We start from the raw sequence: 11,148 nt of genomic DNA, 5'->3' as shown, positions 1-11,148 counted from the left end.
GGACCGCTCCACTAAGTGGCTTACGGATTCAGAAACTTGAGGGTCTGCTAAAATTATTAGGATTCATTTCTGGTTGTTGAGGAAATGAAACCGACTTGGCGTTGTGTGCATTTTATCTCTGGCCCTTTTGGCATTAAGTGTTCTCAGCTTTCTTTCCGCGTTGGGTCAGGACTGAATTGCACATAAAAGAAGTTGAATTGCATGTTTACAAATTCTAAAAAAAATGTATTTTTGAAGATAACTCTTCTTCGATCAACATTAAAAAAAAAACTTACTCTCAACAAGTCAACGTCCTCAAAGTAGGTATTAAAAAAAAAATTGAAGATCATTCTTCTTTGTCCAACCTTAATAAAGCAATCACTCTCATCAACTGTGTAGATTAGGAAAAATCGTTTTTTCTTCACACAGTACCACCAAAACGAGTAGAAACAGTGTCCTGAGTGAATTTATAGTGTGCAATAAATCCCACTAGTATTCGCAGGGATTAAATGGAAGCCATTTCCCTTCTATCTCGATGTCACCATTTTGTTCAGAAATAAGTCGTTGATTGAATTTAAAATTGGAATTCTTGTTTTTGTTTATCCCAATTGTCATTTTTGGCGGTCAATGAACTCTCGAGCCGAGCAAGTCGGTTTAATTTTTGCCAATTTAGAAATCAATAACATAATCTAGATATTCTATAAATATTTTTATAGCAATTTCAAGGATTCGTTAGTTTATATCATTATATGGTTAAATCGAAAAAATATATCCTTGGATTTTCACCACTTTTTCGTCAAACTTCCAAGAATTTATTAGGAAACAAAATTCTTCAAAGAAGCGAATTATAATGAAGATGAAAAAGAATCGCTGCGTTAGCAAATCGGAGAGTATCTTTTTTAACGAGCCACAGGGTCATTACTGCAAACTCTTAATTTTTGTTTAGTTACAAATTGTTCAAGTGGGCGGAAAAGGGAAGTAATAATTTCAATGGGGATCAGCGGTTTTATTTTGGGGAACATTGACCTCAATTTATATATTACTAGCTTCTGCCAGCGGTTTCACCCGCATCCCGTGGAAACCTCTGCACGAACCCGGATAAAAAGTAGCCTATAGCCTTCCTCGATAAATGGGCTACCTAGAATTTTTCAAATCGGACCAGAAGTTCCTGAGATTAGCGCGTTCAAACAAACAAACTCTTCAGCTTTATAATATTAGTATAGATTAAAAGATAAATGAAAAGGCCATTAGTGACTAATATGTATGGTGAATTTATATTATCTGACCATATACATAGTTATTATAAACTCGAGTTACTTACTACCCTTATATATATTTGCAAAAAAAAACGTCCGACCCTATGGACGAACTAGAACACGTTACGTATTTTTATTTGTATTTAGTAAAGCTACAAGACTTAAATTATTAAAAAATACTCGGAATAATACTAGATTTCTTTCGCTACTTCTTTACTTACGTTCCTCCTATTTGCAAGTAACCTGCGTTGAGTAAGGAAGGGCCATTTATTTTTTTAAGGACATAATTTATAGCTTAAGGTTTTCGCAAAACGGTGGGGTTGAACTAGTGTTGCAAAAAAACCGTTTTTTTTCTAGTGTGAAAAAACACCTTGAAAAAAAAACCAGATAAAAAACTGTTTTTTTTCTGGGCCTTGTTTTTTTCAAGAGTATAATAACTCTAAAATTGTTAGGGCATTTACCGTTAAAGATTAATACTTAAGGTTACATAATAGTCTTAGGTTTATTCTTGAATCTACGGTACTTTTCTGATAAAACAGAACCAAATTTCATGAAAATATTGGCAACATTCATTGATATTAACTCAACGAAAGGGAAATTTTGAAAATTGAACTAAAAAGTAGGCTAGAAAAAAAACCAAATTTAGAAAAAAAACAACGATGCAAAGTTTTTTTTCATGTTTTTTTTCAATAAAGTGAAAAAAAACAAATCGTTTTTTTTCATTTTACAGCACTAGGTTGAACACCATTTGTCCTGCTTAGCTTTGGCGATGAATTATTGTCTAAACCGCTAGTTTTTTGAGATATAAATGCAGGTAAAGAAGGTAGAAGACGTTGAAAAAAGTATTAAGTAATTTTACTAGTTTATTTTGGCTCACTTGCAACATTTGCACACAGCAAAAACACATAGGAAGTGGTAAAGGGTAGGCGTTTTGGAGGCTGCCTTTTGTTTTTGACCTTCGAAAAGTGCTGATTTATAAGCCTAATTTAAATAACGTTTTCAAATAGAGATTTTCATTAAAGTTTTATATCGTTTTTATGAAAATTGGATAGATAAAAGCCTATTAAATTGTTTACATCTTTAAAACCGCATTATTTTACTGCTCAGACAAAACTTAAATTGAAAAAAAAAATCGGTCATAAATATGGAATATTAAAAAAGTTTATACCAAAACATTTTCAATTTCATAGCAAATTCACGTAAATTAATCAGAAATATGTGCATATATCATTATTACACATCATATTCACAGATGTTTATGTACATAAATTAATTTTGATTCACAAATTCGTTACAAGCATTTTTTCACCGGACTGCAAAATTATACACTGCATAGTATTTTTTGAAATGTGCACATTTAGAGTACTCGCACACTGCAAAACTTTTAATCAGCCGATAGTTTGTTTGGACTCATAAATCAGTATGAAGATGAATGGCAGTACACATACTAAAAACACCAGGTAAATGGCTAATATCAGACCTACTGAAAACTTCGATTGGAACCAAGATTAAAACAAAAAAATAATGCTGTCCATCGGGTCAACGGTCTGTAGTGTGCTCTTCGACTGCTAGCTCCTTTTTTTAGCGATGGCAAAAATCGTCAAATGACCCCTCCCGCTGTGGGTTAGCAGCAGTGAGGGAGTGTCAGACTCTTACTGACTAAAAACCTTTATGTACCAGGGCCGCGGTAACTCTTTCGAACAATCCCGCAGCACCGGCGCGGCGGGCCTTGGCCCTGTTGGGCCTCGCAGACTCCACAAGCTCCTCAAATACACACTCAATAGTACCTAAAATGACAGTTGAACCAAAGAGTTTCTACTAAGTGTCAGTTGCAACAATTGTTCTAAAGTCCAACGAATAATAAATCACGACTTAATCACTCGGTCAATTAATCAAATTGTTTTATCACTGGTTTAATTTGTTTAAAGTTGTAATTAATGTTGAAATGATTTGACAGATACGCGGAACTGAGAAATTCTTTGTTTGAAGTTGTAAGACATCTTAAAATTAAGTACCAACAAACTGTTTGTAAGAATCTTCGTTTAGTTAATATCGGCCATAGTATTTCCATTAATTACATCATTTCATGAAAACGAACTGTGTCCAGCGCCTAGCAGTTCCTTGATATCTAAGGATTGCAAAAAGTTTAGATATTATGAAAAATGTGCTTTCTCAACTATTTCTGCCTATTATTAATAAAAAACTATTTCTAAATCATGATTAGTAAAATATCAACAAAATCCTACCAAAACTCGTCCTACCAACAAGAATCTACAGCAAGATTGAAACAATGGCAAAGATGCTTAACTTCATTACTCTGGCCCCTAATGATGGCTGTTCATAATAGCTGGTGGAGCATTCTTCGTGCCAAAGGGTTTCATTGTTGCGTCACGCACCGCTATTGTTCTTGGCGCTTGATACCTACTTGTGTTGGGGTGGCAATAAGAGACAGTTTTTGAGACAAAATAAGAAATGTTTTTGGACTAGTTATTTGGTAACTGAAACTTAAGAACACTGGTACTTAGCTGCGTTTTGTTAGACTGGAAGCAGACCAAAACATCGATGGGAAAAGAGGTAAGGGATAAAGGGATGATTATTCTATTACATTTTCATACTCGGTCGATGGGTAAGTATTTTCATAAGTAAGTGAAAGACATCCTCCACCAACTTATTCTATTACAGTAAGCATAGAAATACATTGAGGCGCAGCATAGACTTCTTCTCATTATATTTTTGGCTACGGAACCCTCCATAGGTGTGTGTTACGAAAACCTTTCAGACAAACCAACTTAAATACTGATATATTTAACTGTTAAATACTGTTTTAAGGAATATTCGACCATATTCAATTTTAAAGCAAACCTAGACTCTTATTATGTTCTGATTTCATTGCAAACACCAGTCGTTTCTCAACATCATAATAAAGTCTGCTTTTCATTACCGATCTCAGACTTAACGTCAATTTAACCTAAACGTAAACCGCAATGGTTCACAATAGCATTAAAAACGAAAATTAATTGTCCTGTAAATACGCCACAAATTCACTAAGTTTTAAAAGGTGCATTAACTTAATAACCAGGTAAGGTGACCTCTGGACCCCGCATCATTTCAGAAAATCTCTAACACCGTGGAACAATTGTACGGAGACCAAGGGGTCTTATTAAAATGGTTTTTGACAGTTAACAAAATTACGAATGCCTTTGTTTTAAGCTCTCGGTTCGGGACATCCATTTAAAACTAATAACACATGAGAAAATCTTGTTAAAACTATAATTGGAGAACAAAGAACATTTTAGTTGGTGCATTGCGTTTTAATTATCATTATTCGAAGTTTGATAACTGTTTTGATTTTGGTAAAATTAATTCTAGAAACTTTGTTTGACATTGAATAAATTATCTTCAGGTGTTTATAGTTGAATCAATTAAAAACTTAATAGGTTTTGATTTTAAGGGGCTAAAGTAATTATGAAGTTTTAATCATTATTGTTTTAAATTAACAAATTCAAAATTTAATAATTTAAAAATGTTAGTCGCGTCTTTACAGAATTGCTTTATGAGTGACATGGTACTTTACGACTTTCATTAAAATTTATAATTGCACATTCATCTCAGCCTAGCCTTTTCCCAACTATATCAGCAACGGCTTCCAGGCTTACTGGATGTAGCTGAGTCCAGCAACGACTGCCTATCTAATCTCCTCGACCCAGTTACACAGGCAACCCAATAACGCTTCGTAAGATGTTCAAATGACAGCCAGGACCCACCTTTTCACATAGGAACCATTAACGATCTCATACTTGGTAACGATTCAAGAATGTGACGCGGGTGTTTATTGGTATTTATTGTCAATGTTTATGATCTTCACAGATTTATTGTCTGGGAAACAATAAGAGTAGGTATCATAAATTAAAATAATACTCACTACAAAAATAGGTTATGATTTATTTTGCTTTAAATATGTGTAGGTAGCATAGACGTCATGAAAATGCTTTCAGCCTATGTATCGAGGAAGGGTGTCCTTCTGTTGTCCGGTTGTGCGGAGTAGTTCTCACAAGACTCGAGTGAAACCGCTAGTGGAACTTGGGTATAAACGAGGAAGACTTGTACCCTATTTTATGAGTCTTTATTAACGGTTATATTTTATTTTCATACACGTCCCGATTTTATGATGTGCATCGTGTACATAACCGTAAAATCTTTCATTTTTACACTTTGTCAGTTATCAAGTTTAAGCCATAAGCGTATACAATTTCATTTAAAATAATAGGTGTAAATAATTTGTATGAAAACTTTAATTTTTTAATTAATGAAATAAAAACTGCCGATTTTTTTTGCACAAATATTCAAAACCTTACACAAGAAAATAGTATTACACAGTTACATTGGACTACGCAATTTAAACTGCGATTTAGAATCTACGTCGCGTTTATACGCTCAAATGAACACTGAAGCTGAAACTATGAAATATTGACGTTATTCGCACAATATTGTGTAGCATGTTAATTGACAGTTTGAAGTAGGATATTACAGTAGCTTCATTAATGATTATATTATCGTGAATTTAATGATAGTTCAATTGTTAATGTCAAACTCTGGTACCTACCTATACATACTGTAATGTGACTTATTTATGGTAAATCAGTTCACAGTGAACAGATATTCATGAAAGATACGGAGTCAACTCGAATACTTATAAAAGGTAATATAGATATTGGAAAAAGGATTGTTTTGATCCTGAGGTGTCATTTAACCCGGGGCTGCGGGTTGCCGGTGCTGCGGGTTGTTCCGGGGCTGCGGGTTGTTCGAAAGAGATACCGCGGCCCTGGTACATAAAAGAGTCTGACACTCCCTCACCGCTGCTAACCCACAGCGGGAGGGGTCATTTGATGATTTTTGACGTCGTTAAAAAAAAAGATGTCATTTAAAGTCGTGGGTTGCAAAACTCTATCATGGGAAGTAGGTTAACTAAAGGAAGACATTTTACAGCCTTCACTTTGATAGTTTCCTTCAAAAATTCCACTCATCATAAAACGTTTGATATCACGAAATGTTCAGAATTCCTGAACACATAATAATAAAGAAATAAAAACGCACTCAAATGTATATGGTTCATAAGTCAGATATCTCTCTTAATTATCTACAAACTACCCTATTTACCATTATCAACCTTATGCCCTTACAAATAAGGTTGAAAATGGTATACAAGGAAGTAATAAGGTGTATCCTATCCTTAGTAAGTTATGAGGTATTTTATTGGCTTTTAGGAGGTTCAAAGTTACTTTGTTGGTATCGTTAAAATGGTATGAAATCGCAATAGTAGTCATGGTAACGAAAAGTGAAATATGGTGGAATGCAGGATTATTTTTTCTCTGAATAGAGACTTTTATGTGTAAGCTCAAATGCATCTTATCAATACGCTATTAGGGTTCGATTTTCAGCAACATGATTTACATAAACCAAAGGCTACCATAGTTATAATGAGGTTGCTAATAAGCTCAGCAGCAGAAAAAAATAGATACCATAGAGATCAGTGTGACGATAGCGAAGTCAAGCGCTATTCAATAATATACCACAGGCAGCGCAAAATAAAATGCAAGTTTAGAAATTAAGTATATATTGATAACATTGGCAGATATTCTAAAGTAAAACCACCAATACATTACATATACTTAATATGAAAGAAACATTAACTTTATTAATTGATTCATTTGCGTTGTTCATAGGCCAACAACGGTACAGTTCCAGTTACGGTATAAAATTTACAAAAGACATAAAAAGGTAAATAAAATTAATTCATCAACGTTTATTTGATGTTTTTAATCATACAAATCCTTAATAAGCTATTGAGTTTTGATTAGGTCTACTTTCCGAAAATTATGTTTAATGTAGGAGCGTTAAATTAAACAAAATAAATTGAGTTTTGCAATTTTGATGGAGGTAACCATTTTGTTTACAGTAGCTTGAGCTGTTGTTTACCTTATTATTTTCTATTCGTCGGCCATTTAATTTAGTTGCAAGGTAACTCTTTGGTGATGAGAATTTATTCTATAAGCTGTGAGTGAACGGATTAACAGGGAATGGCTGAACTTGGGCGGATTGTAGCTCTTTTAATAAGTACTAGATTATTTAAGAATTTTACGTAGCTTTTGTATGTAAAATATGGAACTTCTTCCTCCTGCCCTGTTCCCTATATATCCACTTGAGTCTATATATATCCTCTATTCAATTTTATTTTGAAAATTATACAATCATATAGTCGATTAAAACAAAAAAAGTAAATAAAGAAATGATTCCAACAAAAACAAAAACCTAACATTTTGATCACGTTTCTCAAAAACCCATGGGGAATATTTCTTCGTTTTTGCAATGCTTCCCAACATAAAAAATTAACAAACTTAACCCTCCAATACCCTTCGTCTTCTCGAAACTTCGATTCGTACAAAATGAGTACACTGTCAAGTTCAATTGAGTACAGTATCGAAACAAAGTTTCGTTAGAATGACACGGGCACTCCCGTTTTATTGAACACAACTTTGAAGGTGGTCTGTACTTTAAGAAAAAGTTACAAATAAAGTGGTTTGGTCGTACTTTGTAATGTTGGTTAGTGAAAGTTAGGGTTGAGAACACTCTGGTTGTTTTAAGTGGAGGTGCACGGGGTAAGTTCTGATTACAGTTCAGGCTTGCGGTACAATATATTGGGTCTTACAGCGTTAATATAAAATATTATGTAGTTTCATCTGGATTGGATTTGCATTAACAGCAATTTTTAGTATAAAATGATTTGAATAAAGACAACTTGCTGTTCCCCGCGGTTTGATCTATATCCCGGGAACTTCTCGCAACCGGATAAATACCCCCTTCTCCTTTTTGAGGCTATATATTATATAGACTCTCTTTGCACTAAAATTCATTTAAATCGATTCAGTGGTTTTGGCGACAATGCGCCACTGACAAACAGACACGATAGATACTTTCGCATTTAGAATTGAACAAAAGAAGCATTGAAAATTCTAGGTATCGTTTGTTTTAAAAATAAAAATAAGCAGCTTATTTTCCAGCATTTAGCGAACAATCTGGGTTAATATGTGGAATGCCCTCGGATGCACCGAGTCGAGGAGATTATTAGCCATTCCTTTGTACTGGAGAAAAGAGGTTTATTGAACAGAATAACCTTAGATAGACGTCTTAACCTTAGTAATAGAATAAATGAAAATATTTGTTGCTCTTTTATTTATCTTTGTGTTATGAATTTTGGTGTGGTTCTAGACATCGATAGAAATTGGGAAAGTAAAAAAAAATAGTTTGTTTTAGGAGTGATTAATGTACAAGAGAGTAACTGACTTTTTCTTACATATTGGAAGTATTTCTTACATATTGGAAGTATTTCTTACATATTGGAAGTATTTCTTACATATTGGAAGTATTTCTTACATATTGGAAGTATTTCTTACATATTGGAAGTATTTCTTACATATTGGAAGTATTTCTGAGTGTTTAAACTCTTATGTTACTCTTCTGTATGTATGTCGAGTTTTATATTTCTAAACATTAAGGGAGAGCAATTGAGTGAGGAAATTCACACAAAAAGATATACTTAAACGTTGCTTCCACTTCGTTAATCATAATACCCTACAATTTACATACACACAGAAGAATTTATGAGAATTATTTTCCATACACGGCAACCAAAAAACATCGTAACATATATTACACGGTTCAAAGCTCGTCGCGCTGAAAAAACGTTTTCATATTTCCTCACAAAATGTTTTGACTTTTCGATTGCATGAAAATACGTCAAAAATTTCGCGGAACGTAAACGATTGCCGTGTAAGTGGTGGAAAACTGATTGATCGGTCCATTCAGATCAAATATTCAGGATTCAGGATCAAATATGTTGGTAGTCTGTATTTATTAGGATACCAGCTCTTTCTCGTGGTCTTATCTACACCCCTATGTCACCAGGAGATATTATAGCTTTCCAACAGTGAGCATTTTTTTCAATCGTTGCGTAGTACGGGGCTCTTTTTAACAAACATAAGTAGTTTGGATAAAGTATTGAAATATTAAGGAAAACATAATTAACCACTCAATAAGTAATTAATATCTATTGCCAAAATTCTACCCAAAGAACACCGAAATCTCTGGAGTCTGAAACAAACGCCCCCTAATCCTTCAGGAGCTTGAGATTTCTTAAAGGCTTTGATAAGCGGATCTCTTGATTAATACAATAATATTTTATTTAAGCTGGCTCCAAAAATAATCTTATTTTAAATATAAATTACGCCATTAACTGGTAAAATATTATCATTGCGCTTAATTACCGGTAAAAACATTGTTACCGGTAAAAGTAGCATTGTTACCGGTATTTATTGCTTCAAACAATGGCTCGTTAATCTCCTCTACATTTACAAACTTCAATATTAAATACTATTCACGCATAATTTTGTCATGAATCCGATTATTGTTGTTCTATAAACAGTTAAATAAAGCACGTATTGTACAGAAATTAATTTTATTGTTTGGTCTAAAATTGTTTAGTTTGTTTAATTTGCCGTATTGTGTACGGCTGACCTGATTGAGGTGGGATTCCAATCTAACTTCGAGTAGATGCGGCTGGGTAGGTTTCAATATTTGACGTGGTTGTGATTTGTGGCCGTTATATTACGTCTTGAGAATTACTAACCAGCAGATACTAGAGGTATTTTCCTCAAATAAGATTGTATTACATTGCTAATTTAACCATTGCTACAGATACATCGTGTGATGGTGCATATTTTCTTAAGAAATGAGTGATTTCTGAGGAAAAAATATGGTGTTTTACTGAACCTATGCAATATACCATGTTATAAGCAAATTCACAATCACTTACAAAACTGTACTCAAAGTTGGGGGCAAAATAAACATTTATCGACTTTTCGTACATGCCTAGAGAATTAAGAATTAAAAGTGCGTGACAGAATGAGCTTTTATCACCCAAAAAACACCATCACATTCCTGCCATCACATAATACATATGCCATGAAATTTATGGGGCGGCGTGCGAAAATTTCACTAATGTTAATAAATATCACTGCTTCATTCTTTAGTTTGCGTGACATCTGTCATGACTTGTTAGTTTATTTGTGTTTATTTTTCATATTCGGATTGTCCAAGGTTAGCAGTGCTATTATTCACTTAATAATTGCACTTTATTTTCGTATTTCTTTTTTATAGAAAATTGAATTGTATGAAGGTAGCTGCGAAGAATTTATTTAAGCTATTATCCTGGAAATTATGACTCTTATTTCTGTACTGCTTTTTAGAGACTTCCAGTCATTTGTCTTCAATATCTAAAGGAGGAAAAAAGTCGTGGTGGCCTAGTGGGTAAAGGACCAACCTCTCAAGTATGAGGGCGCGGGTTCGATCCCAGGTCAGGCAAGTACCAATGCAACTTTTCTAAGTTTGTATGTACTTTCTAAGTATATCTTAGACACCATTGACTGTGTTTCGGATGGCACGTTAAACTGTAGGTCCCGGCTGTCATTGAACATCCTTGGCAGTCGTTACGGGTAGTCAGAAGCCAGTAAGTCTGACACCAGTCTAACCAAGGGGTATCGGGTTGCCCGGGTAACTGGGTTGAGGAGGTCAGATAGGCAGTCGCTTCTTGTAAAGCACTGGTACTCAGCTGAATCCGGATAGACTGGAAGCCGACCCCAACATGATTGGGAGAAAGGCTCGGAGGATGATGAGGATGATGATCTGAAGGAGAGTCATTTTACGTTTATAAGATCCACATTTCTCAGCATATTTTAATACGTTAGTTAGTATCTTGCAAGATACACTGCTAAGTTGATAAGCAGCATTATTATTTTTACATAAACCTGCTTTTAATTTTAGTAGCACTCTTTTGAATGAAATGGCTATCATTCAGCTT

This window comes from Helicoverpa zea, chromosome 9 (genome assembly GCF_022581195.2).
Source record: "Helicoverpa zea isolate HzStark_Cry1AcR chromosome 9, ilHelZeax1.1, whole genome shotgun sequence".
In the NCBI taxonomy this organism is placed as follows: domain Eukaryota; kingdom Metazoa; phylum Arthropoda; class Insecta; order Lepidoptera; family Noctuidae; genus Helicoverpa; species Helicoverpa zea.
The sequence above is the reverse complement of the archived record's forward strand: the minus strand, read 5'-3'. Positions refer to the sequence as shown.